The sequence below is a fragment of the Rhinatrema bivittatum genome, chromosome 9 (genome assembly GCF_901001135.1).
Source record: "Rhinatrema bivittatum chromosome 9, aRhiBiv1.1, whole genome shotgun sequence".
Lineage (NCBI taxonomy): Eukaryota > Metazoa > Chordata > Amphibia > Gymnophiona > Rhinatrematidae > Rhinatrema > Rhinatrema bivittatum.
The window spans coordinates 41,959,352-41,980,956 of NC_042623.1; the positions used below are offsets into that span (position 1 = coordinate 41,959,352).

At 41.6% G+C, this 21,605-nt stretch overlaps 1 protein-coding gene across 5 annotated transcripts in view; it reads right to left on the reverse strand.

The window, feature by feature from the left end:
- Positions 1-21,605, reverse strand: part of NAPEPLD (N-acyl phosphatidylethanolamine phospholipase D) — a 116,890-nt gene that overhangs the window by 88,846 nt on the left and 6,439 nt on the right. The window contains exon 2 of one of the 5 annotated variants that reach the window (XM_029615463.1): positions 6,282-6,399. The exons of the other annotated variants lie outside the window; for them this stretch is intronic. The gene's annotated coding sequence lies outside the window, so the exon portion shown is untranslated. The remainder of the gene's footprint in view (positions 1-6,281; positions 6,400-21,605) is intronic. 5 annotated transcript variants of the gene reach the window in all.

Consider the following 21,605-nt stretch of genomic DNA (forward strand, 5'->3'; position numbering starts at 1 on the left):
GGGAGACTGTTATAAGTGGATAATAAATGGTTTAAATAAAACGAATAAGAAATGTCTGTTCATGCAAGGAATCTGAGAGGTCTAGCAGTGCTTAAAAAAGGAGGAGGAGGAGAATACCGAACTCTCCAGTCAATTTTTGCAGTTTTCCCAATGATTTAGACAAAGCTCAAATTTCCATTAACATGCAAAGAACCCAAATGATACAAGACACAAATTCTTTTTTAGCTGTTAGTAAAGATTACTTAAAAATCAAGTTAAGCATTTAAAAACGTGAACTGGCCTCTCAGGGACGAGTTAATAATTCAGTGTCCGGGCCAACAATTGCTGTCTCCCCTCCTGCATACCAAGATCCCCACTGCACGCCACCTACACAGTGTATTAAAATAAAGGGTTAAACAAAAGTGTGCTTGGCAGGGCTAAGATGTGGAAAAACTATAGAAGAAACATCTGAAAACCCAATAAAGGAACACAAACCCAGAGTAGCAGGTCAGATTCTGATGATGAATCCCTGCACCTGTAAAACTGCTGTTACGTGATTCATTGAAACAAACTAATACTGAAAGGTTAGCAGAGAAGGCTGGCCCCCTATGCCTTTTAATTCAAATGAATGGTATAAGTGGGCTATAAATACGCTAACCCCTGAGGCCTAGGAAACTATAAATGGAAAAATTCAGATTTGGACAAGCTCATGCACCTGGTTCTGGGACCACAGTACCATAAAATTTAGTTCCCTTAAGCAGCCATAACAACTGGAAAAAAAGGCAGCTATAGAAACTGTTTAGCTTGAACCCTGTCCAAGTGCTTAGAACTATTTATTATTTATTTTAAACCATTTGTTACCCGCCCTTCCTACATTCAGGGTGGGGGTACAGTAGAACATACATAATTGTTAAAAAAAAAAAAAAAAAAAAAAAGATGAGAACATAAAACTCAGCACATAATAAAACAAAAACAAAGCAGCAGAATCATAAAACCCTAAAAAACCAAACACACAAAAAAACACAATTAAAATGAAATATCAAAAAAGGAAAAAAAGTCAAAAAAACAACAAAAAGAAAAAAAAACAGATAAAGAAAAATAGAAGTCTGCTAACCAGGAGATTATGATTAATCTGTGACTCAGGAATTCTTTTTTTTTTTTAAATAGGGAGGTTTTCAAAGTTGGTTTTTTTGAAATTATTTATCAGTAAGCCATCTCAGTTCAAAACAAAGGGAGTTCCATAGTACAGGGCCTGCAGATGAGAGAGAACACTCTCGAGATTTTTCCAAGTGGATGTCCCTAGGAGACGGAACATCAAGGAGTAGTTGAGAGGAAGATCTTAGTGTTCTAACGGGAGCGTGAATCTTAAGAATAGATGTAATTCAGGATGAGCGAAAGTTATGAGTGAGTGTATAATTGCTGCCAGTTTGTAATCTCTACGAAATGATATAGGGAGACAATGTAAGGATTCCAAAACCAGGTGTAATATGTTCATGAATTGGGGTTCCTGTCAATAACTGGCCGCTGCATTCTGAATAATTTATAGTGGACGTATGGAATGTGCAGGTAGACCAAATGATCCAGAGGCTTACAGAGACTGGATTCTGGAAGCATGAAGAGGGACACTGGCCCAAAACAGGACATTATATTCAGAAATGGTATAAGGAACTTTTCTTAGAATTGCTCTCCCCTGAAGTAACTAAACACCTACTGCTAATTTTCAGAGGATCCAAAAGAAGTGCCTTTTGATACTTTAATGCTCTGGACAGGATCTCTGCTCGGAAGATTCAGCTTTCACAGATAACTGAACCACATTCCCAGTTCAGTTGATCCAAGTTATTCTTCCTTGTTCAATGTAATCGCATTCTTACATGCCTGTTAATGTTATAATGTAAACCGAACTGATTTGTAACTCTGCTACATGAACTTCGGTATATAAAAAATGCTAAATAAACAAACAAACATTAGCGGAAGCTAGGAAATAGCAGACTGAGGGTCCCATCCCTGTACATACATGGCAGAGACAGAGGGAATAGAGGACATGGACCCTGGAGAGGGCAAGGCAAAGGTAAATTTAAAAACTGCATGAGATACATTCATTTCATGAATTGGAAGCACAGTGAGAAGAGTTGGAAAAAGAAAAAAAAAAAGTAGGAAGAAGAAAACTCATTTTAGAGCAAGACAAGTAGAAAACTTGATTTGCTAGCAGCCCTGGACAGATGTATATGCAAAAGGTTATAACCAGCAATTCTGGAAACATATCACACAATTGAAACCATATGGTTAATGTCTGTTTATTGATTTGTTTTCAGGCATAACTGGCTGGGATGCTGCACTGATGCCTGCACTCTGTAAAAAGGTTTCCTATGGGATGGTAACCTCTACATTATATTTACTTCTGCTGTGTAGTTGATGAGTCCTGTATAATAGATCTGATTATATATATAGATATATATATATATCTTGATAATTATGTGATGTTTTCTATAAAAAGAATATTGTTCATTTTATTTAGTTTATCCCACATTTATTTGATTGCTTTTATTATGCTTCTGTTTTAAGAACATAAGAATTGCCATTCTGGGTCAGACCAAAAGATCCATCAAGCCCAGTATCTTTTTTCCAACAGTGGACAATCCAAGTCACAAGTACCTGGTGTTGTGTTCCGTGCCCGCGGATGACCGCGGCCCCCTACCCGACCACGATGGCGACCCGCCACGGCAACATCAGGAGAAGAGCCGTGGTCCGGTGCCCATTGTTCCCGCGCATTGGCGTGGGCCCCCAGGTTGACCGCCGGGCTGGGAGCCGTCCCTGCTCCTCCTACATGGCATCAGGCAGCTTCTCCCCCGCGGCTGGAATCCAAGATGGCCGCTGCCATTTTAGGCACGAGGCCGCGCCTCCTCACCAGATTTAAAGGGACCTGATCTCTTTAACTACTTTCAGCTGTCTCCAATGAGCCAGAGCAGAGGAAGTATAAAAGGAGGCTTCCTCTGCTCATTCCTTGACTTGGCAACGTCCTACATAGTTGAGTCTGCTTGCTTCAGTGAGTCTTCTTGTGTTTCGGATCCTTGCCTCTTGGTTCCTGTCTCGTCTTAGTGATTCCTGGTGGGTGACTTTGGACTGGCAAGTGGCAATCCCTTGGTGTAAGACCTCGGACTGGTAAGCTACGACCCTCTGGCACTTGACCTTGGACTTCTTCCGGACCATCGTCTCCAAGGGCCCACCTAAGTCCCAGCGGCCCGGGTCCCTACGGGCTCCTCCTGGGGGGGACCGCGGACTTCCAGTGGCGAAGATATAGTTCCGCTCCTCAACGTCGCGACTCTTCGTCTGCCTCCACAGCCACCTCAGTCTCAGTGCCAGGGTCAAGCAGGTCGCATCTCCTATCCTGCCTCACCACCCGACGGGAGAACCTAAGGTATTCCATCCCCCCGTCGGCCCAAGGGTCCACAAGCCTGAGCATAACACCTGGCAAGTACCCAAACATTAAATAAATCTCAAGCTACTATGGTTTATTAATTAATAGCAGTGTACGGATTTTTCCTCTAGGAACTTATCCAAACCTTTTTTAACCTCAGTTACATTAACTGCTGTAACCACATCCTCTGCCAATGAATTCCAGAGCTTAACTATGCACAGAGTGAAAAATAATTTTCTTAGATTTGTTTTAAAATGAGCTACTTGCTAACTTTATGGAGTACCCCCCTAGACCTTCTATTATCTAAGACAGTAAATAACCGATTTACATTAACTTTTCAAGTCCTTTCATGATTTTGTAGACCTGCACCATAGCCCCCCCTCAGTCGTCTCTTCTCCAAACTGAACAGCCCTAACTTCATGGGGCAGCCATTCCATGCAACTTATTTTGGTCGCCCTTCTCTGCACTTTCGCCAGTGCAACTATATCTTTTTTGAGATGCGGTGAACAGAATTGCACACAGTATTCAAGATGCAGTCTCACCATGGTGCGATACAGAGGCATTATGACATCCATTGTTTTATTTGCCATTCCCTTCTTAATAATTCCTAACATTGTTTCCTTTTTTGATCGCTACAGCACAGAGTTGACAATTTCAATGTATTATCCACTATGACGTCTAGATCTCTTTCCTGGGTGGTAAATCCTAAGATAGAACCTAACATTGTGTAACTACAGCAAGGGTTATTTTTCCCTATATGCATCACTTTGCACTTGTCCACATTAAATTTCTTCTGCCATTTGGATACCCAATCTTCCAGTCTTGCAAAGTCCTCCTGTAACTTATCACAATCCACTTGAGATTTAACTACTCTGCATAATATTGTATCACCTCACTTGTCGTACCCCTTTCCAGAGCATTTATAAATATATTAAAAAGCACCAGTCCAAGAACAGATCCCTGAGGCACTCCACTGTTTACCTTTTTCCACTGTGAAAACTGACACATTTAATCCTACTCTGTTCCTGTCTTTTAACCAGCTTGCAATCCACAAAAGGACATTGCCTCCTATCCCATGACCTTTTAGTTTTCTTAGAAGCCTTTCATGTAGGACTTTGAACGCCTTCTGAAAATCCAAATACGCCGCATCTACCGGTTAACCTCTGTCCAAATGTTTATTCACTCTTTCAAAAAAAATGTAGATTTTTGAGGCAAGACTTCCCTTGGGTAAATCCATGCTGGCTGTGACCCATTAAACCATGTCTACCTAAATGTTTTGTGATTTTATTCTTTATAACAGTTTCCACGATTTTTCCTGGCACTGAAGTCAGGCTCACTGGTCTATAGTTTCCCAGATCACCCCTGGAGTCCTTTTTAAATATCGGGGTTACACTGGTCATCTTCTAATCTTCAGGTACAATAGATGATTTTAATGATAGGTCTGAAATTTTATTTTTTAGTTCTTTGCCATCCGGTCCAGGTAACTTACTACTCTTCGGCTTGTCAATCTGGCCTACCACATCTTCCAGGTTCACCGTGATTTGGTTCAGTTCATCTGAATTATCACCCTTGAAAACAGTCTCCAGAACGGGTATCTCCCCAACATCCTCTTCAGTAAACACTGAAGCAAAGAAATCATTTAATCTTTCCACGATGGCCTTATCTTCCTTAATTTATTTTTTGATCATGATCGGTCAATGTGTCCTTATTGTAAGGAATAGTATTTTGTTCTAAGGTTACATCGTTATAGTTTTACTTTTATTTTATTCATTGTACATTGTTTTTTGTTTTATTGTTTTATTGTATCACCCACCTGAGTTCTTTGTAAACCGGCATGATGTGCTGCACAAATGTCGGTAAATAAAAGTTAATAAATAAATAAATAAGTGCTCCTTTAACCCATCGATCATCTAACGGTCCAACCGACTCCCTCGCAGGCTTTCTGCTTCGGATATATTTTTAAAAGTTTTTATTGTGAGTTTTTGCCGCTATGGCCAATTTCTTTTCTAATTCTCTCTTAGCCTGTCTTATCAATATCTTACATTTAACTTGCCAATGCTTAATCCTATTTTCGTCTGATGGATCCTTCTTCCAATTTTTGAATGAAGATGTTTTGGCTAAAATAGCCTCTTTCACCTCACTTTTTAGCTATACTAGCAATTCTTTGACCTTCCTTTGACCTTTCTTTCCACAGTACATATACTGTGCTTCTAGGATGGTAATTTTTTTTTAACAATATCCATGCCTGTTGCATACTTTTTACCTTTGTAGCTGCACCTTTCAATTTTTTTTTTTAACTATTTTTCTCATTTTATCAAAGTTTCCCTTTTGAAAGGTTAGTACTACAGCTGTGGATTAACTTACTGTCCCCCTTCCAGTCATTAATTTAAATTTGATCATATTATGGACTACTACTGTTTTGTTGCTATTTAAGCTTTCCTTTTACCTAAGTTTTATTACAGAACTATTTGTGAGAATAGTGGACTAATGCCAGAGATGGAGTATGTCACTATCTGAAGTACCCCCACCTTTCCCTGTGGGAAAAGACCTTATCAACCTGAGTTTTTGTTAAGAACATAAGAAGCTGCCATAATGAATTTGACTGAGGGTCCATCAAGCCTAGCATCCTGTTTCCAACAGCGGCCAATCCAGGTTACAAGTACCCAAAACATTAAATAGATCCCACGCCATTAATAGCAATGGCTATTCCCTAAGTCAACTTGATTAATAGCAGGTTTATGGATTTCTCCTCCAGCTTATCCAAACCTTTTTTAACCCAAGCTGCACTAAATGCCCTAACCACATCCGCCAGCAATGAATTCCAGAGCGTAACTGTGCGTTGAGTGAAAACGAATTTTCTCTAGTTTGTTTTAAATGTGCTACTCACCGACTTCATGGAGTGCCTTGATCCACCTACTTCCATGTCTTTAGAAAGAACACAATAATTAAGGATTTCCCTGGAGACATGGTCTTGGCCCTTCTGCCTTGATTCTATACAGTATCTCCTGACAAGATAAGAGTATCTGAACAGTTTACCTATACTTGGCTCCAGAGTAATCAACAGCATATGATCAGGATTTAACTTATGCATTTAGTTTATCTTCTATCACCTCTGCCCTTCCTAGACTCTAAAGACATCCTTTTCAGGTTTTACATGATGTGGAATACCATTTTCTTGCTTGGCACCTGTTTCATTGTTTTGGTTACTCACCAATACCCAAATTGTTCTCAGCTTACCACTAGTCACATGCATGTGCCTAATGCTTGGTCTAATATGTAGTCACACACCCCAAGCTAAGATTTTGAAACAAGCATGAATTATTGTATGCAATTTTAGGTGGGGTATGAACTACACTTGTGTCCTTAATTCAACTGCTTTGGGAGGTGCTCCATAATAACATGGGATTCACATCTTAAATGCTTCTAAAGATTTTGCCTCACATTTATTTTATGTATTTATTTAGACATTCTATATACTGTTGTTCCATATCAAGATCACAACAGTTTACAAAAATAACATTCATAATTTTAAAATGAAAATTAATATAAAGCGAATGAAATGAAATAATCCAATACAAATTAAACCACATACTGAAAACAAAATACAAATTAACCGCATACTATAACATAAGAGATGATACAGAACGCAATAACTAATATCTTATACTCAGTACATTGTAAATCATGATTCATTACGTTTCTCCTGCATGCTTCCAGACCAATGATTTCTCATCATTTTTACTATTGACATTCTCTCACTCTCTCATGTTTTTATCCTTCATGCTTCAAATTAAAATCCTTCGTTATTCTTGAGATTGTAGTTTTCTTACACTCTCTAGATTTTAGGTAAGATTATATGCATTTTTAAACAGCCATGTTTTTAACTCACTTTTAAATCTCTATCAGGTATCAAGCATATCATCTCAGGTAGTGAAATCCAAAGCTTTGGACCAGCTATAGAACACACACGATCTCTTATATGGGTTAAATGTGCACTTCGTATTGTTGGGACAGTCAGTAGACCTTTATTTTGAGATCTTAGTTCTCGTTGAGATGTGTATCGTTGTATTGTCACCCCAATCAGACCAGTATCGCTTGAATGAATCATTTTAAGTATTAACATTAATACCTTGTAATAGATCTGTGATTGTACTGGTAGCCAGTGCAGGGATATCAGCGAGTGTGTTATATGATCAAATTTCTTAGTTCCTAATAAAAGTCTAGCTGAGGCATTTTGTGCTAATTGTAAAGGTTTTAAGAGACAGGCGGGAAGACCAAGTTACAATAATCTAAGTTTGAGAAAACAAAAATTTACAATACAGTACGAAAATCCTCGAAGGTTAATAAAGGTTTCAACCTATGTAGTATACATAACTTGGCTTAGCCTATATTAATTAATTTATTGATGTGCTTTTTCATCGTAAGATTCTCATCTAACTGGATACCTAGATCACGTACTTAATTTGAGGGAGTGATTTGAAAAGTAGATCCGGAACTGGTGGTTTAACCATGGAGAAATTTCTACTTAGCCAAAATTTCAGTCTTATTAGGGTTTAATGTTAGTTTAAGTGGAGACAGGACTTGCTAAATAGCTTTCACATAGAATGATGGTATCGAAACGATTTAGAAAATGGAATGTAAAACTGTATGTCATCCACATACAAAAGGAAAGAAATCCCTAAGTCTGCCAGTAATTTACACAGAGGAAGCATATAAATATTGAAGAGAGTTGCTGAAAGGTATGAACCTTGAGGGACACCCGTATCAATATGGAAAACATCAGACATACGATTGCCCAATTAACTTGAAATGATCTATTAGAAAAGAAGGAAGAGAACCACCTGAGAACACGGCCATCAATCCCAATGATAGCTGATGACATTACAGGGCATGGCTCACGGTATCAAAGGCCGCCGTTAAATCAATTAGCATAAGAAAATAAGATACACCCGAATCAAAACCTCGTAACACAGCATCCGTTAAGGAGAGTAGTAAAGTCTCAGTGGACCGATGTTTCCCCCCCCAGTCCAAATTGATTTGGAAAAAAACTCTCATTGTCTTCCAAATTATTTGATTCACCAACTGGGATAATACAACTGTTTCAAGAACAATTGAGGCTTCCTCAAAACAAAACAAAACAAAAAAAAAAAAACAACCCACTAACTGTTGCTACTTTTGCTCTTATAATCATCTACCTTAGCACATTAAAAATACATATTAGAAAAGAATATTTCTTGATCAGGTACAGACTGATCTTATTATCCTTAAAGAAATTTTTATCAATGCTAAATTAGGACACTGGCTACCATCTCTCACCTAGATGGCTAGCAACACAATTTCCTAAATGTACTATTGCTAATCTGGCTTGGTGGACAGTTTAAGGATCCTCGTGATGAACAGATTGGAACACTTTGAACCCATGGTCAAGCCAACATATTTACCCTCTTCTCAATATCTCACATGGGTACTAGATGACAGCTGCAAAAAAACTTTCATAATTGCCTACCACCTCATATATTTTGTATTCATTTATTTTCTATACAGAATGGTTCCTTTTCTACTGAAATTGTATGTTCAGACTATCTACTAAGTACAGAATGATACCTGGTGCAGCAATCCTCCACTGTCCTCAGTTACCATTGATAACATAACGTATTCACACCCCTTGTTACCAATGATGACTGACATTGCAGACTATCTCTTGTGCGGTGCACCTGCTACCTGGAGGCATGGGAGAAGAGACATGACACAGGCTGTTAAACTTTACACAACTCTATGCCTATACCCATCAGCCAAAGAATTGTTATAAACTTTGTACAGGATGCTCGTGTTTCTGCATAGAAGACTTTGGCCAATACCTACTACTGATCATGTTTTTAAAATTTCTCATTCATCCTAGTAAAGTTTTGATTGTTATCCAAATTCTACTATGCAGTGTCAAGATTTTCTTGTGGTCTAAGATGAAACATATACATTTCCCTGCAACACATGTCCTACAGGTTACCATCTGCCTTATAACTTACATTGTGTTTTGATTGGCTATTTGTCTCTCTTAACATCAACCACTGAATCCAGGCCTGGTCCAGTTTTATCCCTAATATATGGTTACTTCTCATGCTAACATACCTTCACTCATGCATCGTGGTAGCTTGAACTTTCAGCCTCCTTATCACAAAATTTCTGTATCCCTTATGCACCGTTAATTCTCTCTATGACAGGCACTGAGGTGGCACATTCAGTTACCATGCTCAGTAGTGACTGCCTTACCTAAGACATAAACAGGCCGATACAATAAGAAATGCGGGAGAGAGGGCGCTCTGTGTCCTGCGCCCGCTCTCCCAACATGTGCCCAGGCACCTCTCCTGGGTGCACGATTCTGTATTTAAATTAGGTAGTGCACTAATAAGGAGGCGCTAGGGACACTAGCACGTCCCTAGCGCTTCATTAGCGCTAGAGGTGGCTGTCAGAGAGTCAAGCGATGCTCAATTTTACCGGCGTCGGTTTTCGAACCCGCCGACAGCCACGTGTTAGGAAAACTGACACCGGTAAAATTGAGCATCCGTTTTGCTAACCGCTGACCAGCGGGCGGATTTTGCTTTTTTTTTTTTAAAGTTTTGGTTCCTCTGCTTTTCTGTACACTTTTCCGGGTTGCTTAGAATTTAAATGCCTGCCCTTGGGCAGGCGTTACTTTCAGTATTCCGGGTGACTAATAGGCTCATCAACATGCATTTGCACGTGATGAGCACTATTAGTTTTCGGGGGGTTGGCCACGCGTTTTCGACGTGCTATTAACCCTTACAGTATAAGAGGTAACAGACGCACGTCAAACGCGTGACCAAACGTGTGCCGAGCACACCGTACTGTATCAGCCTGAAGGTTTGGACTCATATTGGGAATTGTTTACCTCCATGGCTAAGGAGAACCTGCTAAAATAGCAGGCTACATATTATTGGAGCTGTTAGAGGCATCATAAATATGACACAAGTGCTGTGTGTTATACTATTGACCATTGCAAGATAATCAAGTCTTCTAATGCTCTGTTTACAGTTACCAAACAATATGCTTTCAAATTCTCTCATGCATTATTCACACACACAAAAAAGCATGAAATGCCAGTATTGTACATGTACAGAATGTAATTCAGCAAGACTCTTGGGCCTACGTACAATACACATATACCTAACTGAACCAAATCAGGCCTGAACTAATACTTCTGGAAATTATTGCTCAAGAAAGAAGCTCTCAGACTCATTGGCTCCTGTCTTAGTGGGAGATGATGGCTTGTTTGATAAAACACTAAGCAATTTCTATATACTAAAAGGCTTACAAAGAGACACAAAATGACCTAATTGCAGCCTTTGTCTAATAAAGGTTAAAACCAACAAGAACAATCACTAACAAGAAGGCAAATATTAACTTGAAGGAAACATGCTTTTAACCTTTTTTGGAAAACAGATCATATCTCTATCTCATCTGTTAGGGTGTTTTGAAAAGGATTTCCTATGTAGCTATTTATTACTGCACTGCGAATCGCACTGATCAGACTTGCAGAAACTAATTCAAGGTTGCTGACGTGACACAATATACAGGCCAAAAGTCAAAGTGTGTAGAGTTCGGACTTAAGTTTCATTCCTGCCCTCAATTTACAAGAAATCACGTCTGTATTGTTTCTTTCTATTAGGTGCAATGGGCCTCAGAGAAACCGCTCATTGCACATTGCCTTCTTTGTATTGTTGAACTTTTAATAAACAGTCTGAACAATAATACAAGAATCCCACATCATTAACATATGAAATACATTTATAATTCCATCTCATTAAGAGGATATTGCGTTAATGTCACCCAATTAGGAAAATGTTTTGAAAATAAATTGGATTTAACATGGTGTGTAAATAACGCTCTCTGAGAATGCTTCTGAAATGCTTGATTGGTAATCTTGCACTCTCCTAGGATATCCAATACTTTATCTATGTAAAGAGCTTTCTAAAGCTGCCGGTATAAAGTGCTTATTTTGGTTAAACCACAAGACAACCCGTTTTCTCTTAATGAGATCACTGAACCATCTGAGAATGTTAAAAAGGGACATTCACACTCACACACAGACCTAACCCCTAGCTTTCCTCACCTCTCACTCTTATCACACCTTCTTCCCTCTCTCTCTTTCAGTAGAATATCTGCACAATTCTCTGTAATATAAACTTTGTAACAGGCTTATATCTTACATAAAATATTTTTATTACAAGAATACCTGCCTTTGTGTCATATCTTCTGCTGTATCCACTGCCATGGAACCTTGCATGCACATTACCAATAAGATTCCAAGTGAAGTTTGTTGAGAAGGTTGGTATATCACATTTTGTTAGAATTAGAGAGAAGAGAGCATGTTTGTGAATGAGAGAAGGAATGCGTCTGTGAGCGTACATGTGAGTAAATGTGTGCGTGTTAGAGAGTGCATGTATAAGAGAGGAGAGAGTTTATGGGCGGCCCCCCCCCCCAACATCATCATGGGTTGGGGGAGTGTCACTTTTTTTATTTATATATATAAAGAATTTTTTTACAATAGATTTACAAATGCAATTGAAGAGTCAGCTTAATTCAAAAATATAAAAAATAAACAGGAATACATAAATGCAAAAAAAAAAAAAAAAAAAGTTCAATTAGGTCTTCCTTGTTAATTGTTTTTCCTTGAGTCCTGACAGACCACTTGCAGACAAATGGGATTCATCCTCCCTACCAGCAGATGAAGGCAGAGGGCAACTTGTTTGTTCTGATGTGCCTTCCTAGGAAGCCTGGTGCAGCAGTGAAGGCATCAGTCTCTGCTCAAGCTGAAGGATAAGGTTCTTCTGGAACTAGACAAAATATTATAAAACAATACTCCAACAAAAAAAGGGAACAGAAATAGTCTAGGAATGAGCATACCCTCTGCTCTACCTCCCTAGAATGTATTTGAAAAAAAGAAACTAACGGGCTGATACAGTACAGTGCGCTCAGACATGCAAATGCATGTTGATGGCCCTATTAGGTATTCCTGCGCGATTCAGAAAACAAAATGTGCAGCCAAGCCGCACATTTTGTTTTCAGAAATTAGCGCCTACCCAAAGGTAGGCGCTAATTTCTTCGGGCACCGGGAAAGTGCACAGAAAAGCAGTAAAAGCTGCTTTTCTGTGCACCCTCCGACTTAATATCATGGCGATATTAAGTCGGAGGTCCCGAAGGATAAGAAAAGTAAAACCCGCTGACAGCTGCCGTTCCGGTCCAAAAGGAGGCGCTAGGGACGCGTTAGTGTCCCTAGCGCCTCCTTTTGCCTGTTTTTACCGCCGGGCCTCATTTAAATACAGAATCGCGCACACAGGAGAGTGGGCGTTCGCCCGCTCTCCCGCGGACTTTACTGTATCGGCTCGAAAGATAGAGAGCCCTCTGCTTATTTCTTATGTTGCCTACTTTATTTTCATCATCATCCTCCTTTTGATTTGGTTTCCTGATCACTTCTCGGGGTTGGGTTCTGGACTGGTCTATCAAGACTCAAAGAAAGATAATTAGCAGGTAAGACTTAATTGATCCTTCCTCATCATCTTGTAAACCAGTCCAAACAAGTGGGATGTACCTAAGCAGTACCTGTCCCAAAGCTGCTTCCAAGACCCCCATAGCAAAGGCTTCTCCTGAAAATTCAGCCTGTAATGCTTTACAATAAATACAGGGGTAACCATGTAGCTACCCTAAAAATTTGCATTGGGTCCATCTATCTGTGATCCGCCCGTGAGACTGCTTGAGCTCTTGTGGCGTGGGCCCTTAGGCACTTGCTTTCCCTTCATTATGTATGCTGTTGCAATTGCTTCCTTAATCCATTGTGCCTTTGAGGCTGCTTCACCTCTGATTGACCCCACGAATAACACAGAGTTAGTCTGATTTTCTAAAATCAGTTTGTAGTGTCCAGATATCTGACCAGGCATCTCCTTACACCTAGAAATCAAAGATCCTTCTTTTCACCTCAAGATTGTTCCTTTCTGAAGCCCGGTAAGGCAACTACTTGGTTTACGTGAAATTCTGACTCTCTCTTTAGTAAGAAGGATAGGACTGCCTGATCAAGACCTTCTCTCTCAAAAAAAAAAAAAAAAAAGCGAGAAGGATTTCTGCAGGACAGTGCCTGTAAGACCAAGATCCTCCTGGTCAAACATATTGCTACCAATAGTACAACCTTCAATGTTAAATCCTTTATGGTGGCTCCTTTAAGCAGTTCAAATGAGGCCTTTGTAAATGCTCTCAGGATCAAATTCAGGTCAACAGCGGCACAAGCAGTCTTACCAGCAGCCTAATGTGGCATACTCCTTTCAAGATGCAGGCCATATCTGGATAAGATATTAGAGGAGCCTTTTTGATTCCCCCCCCCCATAGCAAAATATGATGGCTAACTGTACCTTTACAGGTCGATTTTTAAAATGATCGCATGTGTACCCATATATTGGCATGCGAGCAAGAACACGCTAGAATTTTTTTTTATCATTCGTGCACTCTATTCTCAACACTGGCTTCCCATTAAATTCAGGATCCAATATAAAACACTGTCCATTATTCATTCACTCATACACAACTCATCTTCAACTTGGTTGTGCTCCATTCTGTGAATTCATAAACCAACACGACACTTAAGATCTCTAAATAAAAACCTACTGGATGTTCCTTCAGTCTGCCTTGCAAAGCTGGACATCACTCAAAAAAGAGCTCTCTCGGTTGCAGGTCCATCTATTTGGAATTCCTTACCACATTCTATTCGCCAAATTTCAAACTTGCAACAATTCAAGAAATTGCTAAAAACTTCCCTATTCCAATTAGCTTTTGAGACTTTTGCATCAGAACACACTTAATCACCCTCGACTATCATCCTCCCCTATTCTCCAGCTACTTTTAACAATATTTGTTGTTAGGTACTTCTTGTGGCCTGGTTTGGCCTCTGTTGGAAACAGGATGCTGGGCTTGATGGACCCTTGGTCTGACCCAGCATGACAATTTCTTATGTTCTTAATACTAAGACTAGATATTAATTTTAGTTTTATTAGTTTTGTCCTCCCATTGTTGTTTAGTTTTTATACTATACTGCTTTGGTTTTTTGCATTTATTATGTATGTACTGTATGTAAACTGTTTTGATGAATTTTTATGTTGTAAAAGCAGTATATAAACATTTTTAAATAAAATAAACTTATGCACATTTGTTTTAAAATTTACCAGCTGCGTATAAGCACAGCTAGCGTGCATGTGTCTAATTTTAAAAACATGCTCATGTGAGGCATGTTTCCTGTTTTCCAAACAATCCACCAGTTTGTCCAGTTAATAGCGAGGTCTTTCAGACCCCTCTGGTTCTTCACCCTGCACCCTGTTCTGTAAGCCCTAAAACTTTAGATTTATAGACTTGCTCCTCATAAGGAGCAGCAGTAAAGTTATATAGATATCCAACGTGTGCGCACTGTGGCTTTTGTTTTTAAAATTCGGAGTTATGCGTATTAGCCCCACCCCAGAAAACCCATGCCCCACCCCCTTATTCCTCATGCGTGCACGGGTACCTACACGCATATTTTGCAGCTTTTTAAAAATCTACATTGCACGCACGTACGTGGACATTTTTGCGCAAACGATGCTTTTACAATTGACCTGTTAGTGAGTTAACTGCTAGGCTTTCATCCAACCCATCCTGGAGGAATTTCCAAGCTAGAGGGCATTTTTGCCTCTCTCACCTGCACCCCCCTCTTCCTAAACCATGCTTCAAAGGTTTTCCAAACTCTTGCCCTCATTAATGAAGAACATCTCTTGCTTGCTTAAGCAAGGTCGCTATTACCTGCCATGCGTACCCTCTTCTGCCTAGATTTCTCCTTTCAAGAGCCATTCTGTAAGACAAAATTGTGCTGAGTTTCGACAGTCACTGGTCCCCAGTCCCTAATGTACCAGATCTTCGTTCTGAATGAATCTGAGCAGTTCCTCCCATTTGAGCCTTACTAGGTCCATGTACCATGGATGCCTTGCCCAGTCTAAGGCTATCTGGATGATAACCCCGGGTGATTCGCAATCCTCCTTAGAATCTTTCCCATCATCGGCCAAGGCGGGAACACATACAGGAGTGGATCCCCATTCTCTTCTTTGGCTGAAGAAGTACTTTGCTTGAGTGTTCTTGTGAGTTGCCATCCCACTGGGAGCTCCCCCATCTGGTCATTATTTGGTTGAAGGCCTCCTCTGCCAGCTCCCATTCCCCTGGGTCTGGCAGCTTAAAAAGTCTGCTGTTATGTTGGAGTGCTCCTGCTATATATGTGTGGCTGATATTTCCAGATGTTCTTACATCTTATTAGACATTCTGCTTCCCCTTGCCTGTTGATATAAGTTACTGCTGTCGCACTGACTGACATTATCTTTACAGTTTTACCCTTAACTTCTGGAAGAAAGCACTTTAGCGTCAGTCTGATTGCTCGAGTTTCTCGGTGATTTGTTGAAAGTCTCTTCTCTGCTCAACTAGGATCCTTTCACCACCCTTCCTTCACAGTGTGTCCTCCATCCTGTCCTGTTTATGTCTGTGGTCACACATGGTAGCAATTCCAGATTGATTTCCTTTGTCAGATTAGCTCTGATTAGCCACCACTGCAGGTTTTCCCTGGCCTGTCTCGTCATAGGGAATATCCTGTTGAATTCCCGACTCTATGGCGATCATCTAGATAATAGGCTCTGCTATAAGGGCACAAGTGGGCTCTTGCCCAATGGACAACCTCGACTGTAGCTATCCTAGGAATTGGAGATAATCCTAAACTCTTGGGGAAACTGTAGCCAACATGCCCCTTGCCTGGGCTTTTAGCTTGAGGATTCTCTTGTCTGATAGGAATACTTTACCTATCCTTGTATTGGACTGGAATTCAAGATGGGTCAACCACTGTGAGCTCCAAATGGCTCTTATCCATGGTTCACCAACCAACCTAACCTCTCCATTGTTTGTAAAACTCGGGCCCATTACCTGGTACACCTTCCTTACAGAGTTGGTCCTTATTAATCAGTCGTCCAGATATGGGTGAACCCTTAATTCCTTCCCTGTGCAGAAAGACTACTACTATTATTAACTTTGTAAATGTCCCGGGGCGTTGTTGCTAGGCCAAAATGGTAAGGCCTCAAACTGGTAATGATTTCCTAATATTGTGAAGCACAGATACAGCTTATGTTTCCTTATTGGAATGTGGAGGTAGGCCTCTGACAGAATTTCTGCTTTTCTTACTGCCATAATCATGGTCTTCAATGTTTCCATGCAGAAGTGGGGTACATAAAGTGACTGGTTTACCCCTTTTAGATCCAAAATCAGATGAAACACCGCCTCCTACTTTGAGAGGACAAAGAAAATGGAGTACCTGCCTTTCCCTCTTTCCTGTACTGGGACTGGTACTAATCGCTTGTAAATAAAATAATCTGTCTCTTGTTGTCTGTACCACTTTCTTTTTGTGTCCCTTGCAGAGGGACTGAACACTTTTTTTTTTTTTTTTTACTGGGGATTTTGGTTCCAGAGCATTTCCCCACCGGCTCATTTCTAGGACCCCCTGTAATATGGGCCTACTGCTCATACTATTGTTACAACCATCCTTCTATTGGTTGGATTAAAGAGTGGACCTGGGCACAGTCACTGGGAACTTCTATCTGCTGTGGGCTCCCCTGGTATCCTTATCTGTGCCACTGCACCTGCTTCCTTGAAAGGCTGTACCTGGCCTAGTGGTTTACATTTCTGCTGGGCAGGAGACCTACCTGGTTTGTATTGTCTATACTCCTTTAGTCGAGCCCGACTGGAGGATCTTTTGAAGCTGCTTGAGGATAAGAGCAGGACCAATGTCAGTGGCTTCAATTCTCCCAGATCCTTTAGTCCTGGGGGAATTCTGCACTACTGCGGAACACAGAATTCCCCTCCTGCACAGCTTCTACACATAATTTGGCAAGCCCCGGCATGCCGCTCACGGAGGCCATCTTGCTCGCAGCAAAGATGAAGCAAACCCTGGCGTGCCATGAGCGGAGACAGTCTCGCGTGCGGTGAAGATGAAGCAGGCCCCCAGGATGGCCTCCACTCATGGCACGCCTGGGCCTGCTACATCTTCGCCATGAGTGGGACGGTCTCTACAGGTGGCACACCGGGGTTTGCTCCATCTTCACTGCAAGCGGGAAGGCCTCCACTCACAGCATGCAATTTTTTCAACCACAGTAGGTGCCTGGCCATCACAGTCATTGCCAATGCCCTGACTAACTTATACAAGGTGTCTGCTGCAAAAGCCACTGGTGACTGCATGCTACTGGATTGTGATGTCTCCGGGTTCCCGCCCTAAGGGGAATGTCGCAGCCACTGACTATTGCTCTTAAAACATGTCTTCTGCTAATGGCTGCCTAAAGTGAAAGGCTAGCCTTGTTAAATGATCTTTTCAGTGCGGGCTCTACCTTCCTATCCTGTGGGTGCTTAAGCATTGCTCCACCTTTGACCAGAATTATGTTTCTCTTGGTCCCCACTGCAACCACGGCATCTACCTTAGGCAAGTGGAATAGCTGGTCCCTCTGTTGTTGCAATGGGTTCCGTTTTTTCATAGCCCTTCTCCATTTAAATGTTGTATCAAGGCCAGTCTCTGAATGTTTGTGAGATTCGAGTTCCTTTTTGGCCCTTCTTGTTTTGGTTGATCCTCATCCAGCTTTAAGAGGGAGATATTTTGGGAGTTAGCTGCTCCAGTTCTTCACTTCTAAACAGCCTGGAACGTTGCATCCGCTATCTGTTCTACTACTTCCCCTTCCTTCTGTCCCATCTGGGAAACTCCCAGGGACTCTAGCTCATCCTTTCCTGAAAAGAGAACCCTCCTCCAGGGCAAACAGTTGTCAAGGAGCAATTCTGGTTTCTTGTGCAGGCGGAGTTCTTTTGCAAGAGAGGAACTGCCTTTTTCTTCCTGCCTTTTCCTAGACTTTAACTGGCAAAAGGCCTTGTTCATTGTCATTACAAATTCTGAAGTAAAGTCCTGCTCTCTTCCAGGGCCCATGGGTCCTATTCCTGCTGCAGGTTTCCCAGCGATAACTCCAAGGCAGCTGAGTACCTGGAATGATTTGCCATGTTTCCTTGTTCCAGCAGCTCTGGAGGCCCCCTCCCCCGAGTTCAGCAGCAGCTGCTCTACCTGCAGCCCCCTCCCTCCCCCAGTGCTGAATACAGTTCCTGGTGATTTGGGAGGGACAGTGGGAAGTGTTCCAAGTAAGGCTGGAACTTTTGGCCGAGTCACTGCTATGGGCTTTTCTGAGCCTCCTAAAAAAAGGTGCAGTCCTATAGTTCTGCTCAACAAGTGAAATACAAGGATCTGTAGTCCTACCCCCCCTGAGGGAGGAAGGACAGCCACATTGATTGTTGTTCAGGGACTCCAACCTCCTGCTCAGCCAAGTCCTCCCTAGGAAAAGCAGCCTGCCTGAGAGATCATTGCCCCAGGAGCCGCCTCCCTTCACATTCCTGCTGTACCAGACTTCGCCTGCCATCTGCTAGAGGCAGAGAACGACTGATGCCTTCCCTGCTAATACAGGGAACAAACAACTCTGTCTTTGCCCTCTTTCCATAGTGTTCAACAGCCTCTCATTTCCCCCCCCCCAATCCCCTTTCTATCCCCCTCTTATCCTCCACCTGTTCTACAGTACTTACTCGTTCCCCCTTCCCCCAATAGACTAATCCTCAACCAGGCAAAAAAAAAAATTCATCTTCTCTTAATCTCGCCTCTTACCTCGGTTTCTTCGTCCCAGGCCAGAGCTGGATTAGGAGACGTCATCAGGGTAAAAGTGGGGAGGTCAGCAGCTTCAGGATCAGGGCCAAGAAGGGGGGGGCAGAATTCAGCAGGTTCAGAGGTGAAAGCAGAAAGCTCTGTTTTCTCAGAAGCGGAGAGCAGCACGAGGGAGGTGTGCTGGAAGAGCTCTCCCCTCTGTACAACCACCTACATTTTCCTCCTCCTCCTGTGTTCTGCAGCAACAGTCACCTTCTTCTCACCTCTGATTGGCTGCTGCCAATGAGTCATCACTCTGCGACTGCTGGCTGGGCTGCCCGAGGCAAAGAAAAAGGCGCCGGCGCCACAGAGGACTGTTAGCACTCAGCTCCCCAGTCACCCGGCCCAAAACTAGCCCAACCCTCTCTCATTTTCCCACCATTTTAAGTTTATACTTCCCCTCCTATCCCTCCCTTCAATTATCCATTGATACTATAATAAGTTATACTTTTACAGCTATTCCATATATATATTATTTATATAATCTTTTCTGTTACTGCAGTTAACTGTTTTAATGTATTGTTCCTCAGTTGTTATCATACTGTTTTATGTACAACGCAATTGCGTATTTTTCGTTCTCTGTACACAGACGTGATATCTCTGATGAGCGGCGGCATATAAAAACCAATAAATAATAATAAATAATAAAAATAATTTTCCCGCGCTACAGGAAAAAAAATAGCCCAATTTGGGTACTGTTTTTCCCCTTCAGAGGACCAAATAAAGCCAATATGAATGGTATTTTCAATAATTATTTTATTTCTGATGTATTAAAACATACAAATTTGTAGCATTTTTACTGTGTGCCAACAGGTGGATATACAAAACTGCATAAATAAAATAAATATCAAACCTCTCCCTCACTACATTATACACAGAAGGACATTCCGGCATTAATCTGTTCAACTGGGAATAGTTCTGACTTTAAAAAGTTAATTGTGAGTCTTAATACAGCAACATACCCACTCAGCAACTCATTTTTGTTTATTAAAAGTTTTGAGAAGAAGACAAGGAAAGAAAGAAAGAAAGAAAGAGAACAAGGGCAAGAGTGACAGGGAAGGAGGGTTAGAGAAAGCAATTAAAAAAAACCCAAAAAACCAATTATTGGGACTATACATTTCCAACATAACACCTCTACCAGTATCCCTGCCCAAAGCCTACCCATCTCATCTCCTACCCCATGCACAGTTCCGGCACTGTGCATACCATGCAATGGCATGGGGTGGCTGTGGCAGCAGACTGCAGAGTTGGCTTAGGCCTGGTGCAAGGCCTACAGGCAGTAGTTGGCACCTTCAATATGATGGGTCCGATCACAGTGGTGGACCGACACAGAAAAATTAAGAGGATGCTGGGTTGTGATACATGGAGACAATGTCATCTTCTGAAGAAGCACACTACTACCACTACCGTTAAACAACACATACAGCGCTATACAAACACACACACACAAAAAAAAAAAAATAAATTACAATCGAAAGTTGGGGTATTTGATAAAACAAGACAATGATTAAAAAAAAAAAAAAAAAAAAGTTAGTTAATAAGGCTAAAAGCAGACAATCAGGTGATAGGCCATGAGCGTGAAGTTCAATAGATTTAAGCCACTTCCACATAAAACGGAGCAACAGCAATTGTTCCCTGGTTCTGCACTGCTGCTGAGGACTCGCTGCTCCTGCACTGTCAATAGCTGCTCCTGCACTGTCAATAGCAGTGAGAGCAGCAGGGGGTGGGTCACAGGCAGGGGCAGTACCTGTGACTAAGTTCCTCCAGTGGCAAGGTAAAAAAAAACCCAATAAAACAACCCGGGGGGGGGGGGCCGAGGCAAAGCATGGCTGTGCAGAACTGCTGATATATCTTTTTTTCTGCTGTGTCCAGCTCTTGCGATGCCTAGTAGATTACACATTGTTCTCGGACCTACTTCCAAAACCACAGTAGCCATACATTTGGTGGGGGAGGGTGTCAGACGCCTCATTGCTGTGAGAATTCTGCGGCAGAACTAGGAGGAGGGGCAGCACCCAAATGGGAGCCATGAGAGAGTACACCAGGGGAGCCCATCCTGTAGGGCATGTGTGTTATATGAGCGCACGTATGTGAATGAAATGGGAGAGAAGCTTGTGAGGGACAGCGCATGAATGAGGGAGAGAAGGGGGCGAGCTTGTGAGGGAGAGAGAAGGAAGGCGCAATCTTATGAGGGAAAGTACGTGAGGGAGAGAGGAGAGCGCCTGGGAGAGATGAGTGGTGTATCAGTTTATTAAAAATAGAGAGGGGGAGGCTACGTGATGTGATGGTCTTAGTAGGACGCGCTGCTGCCAAGCTCCGGGTGCCACCCTGCAGACAGTTCTGGGGATTTTTGCATGTCCCTCATCTGGACCCTCTTATTTATTTATTTATTTAGAGTTTTTATATACCGGCAATCATGAAAACATATCTTGCTGG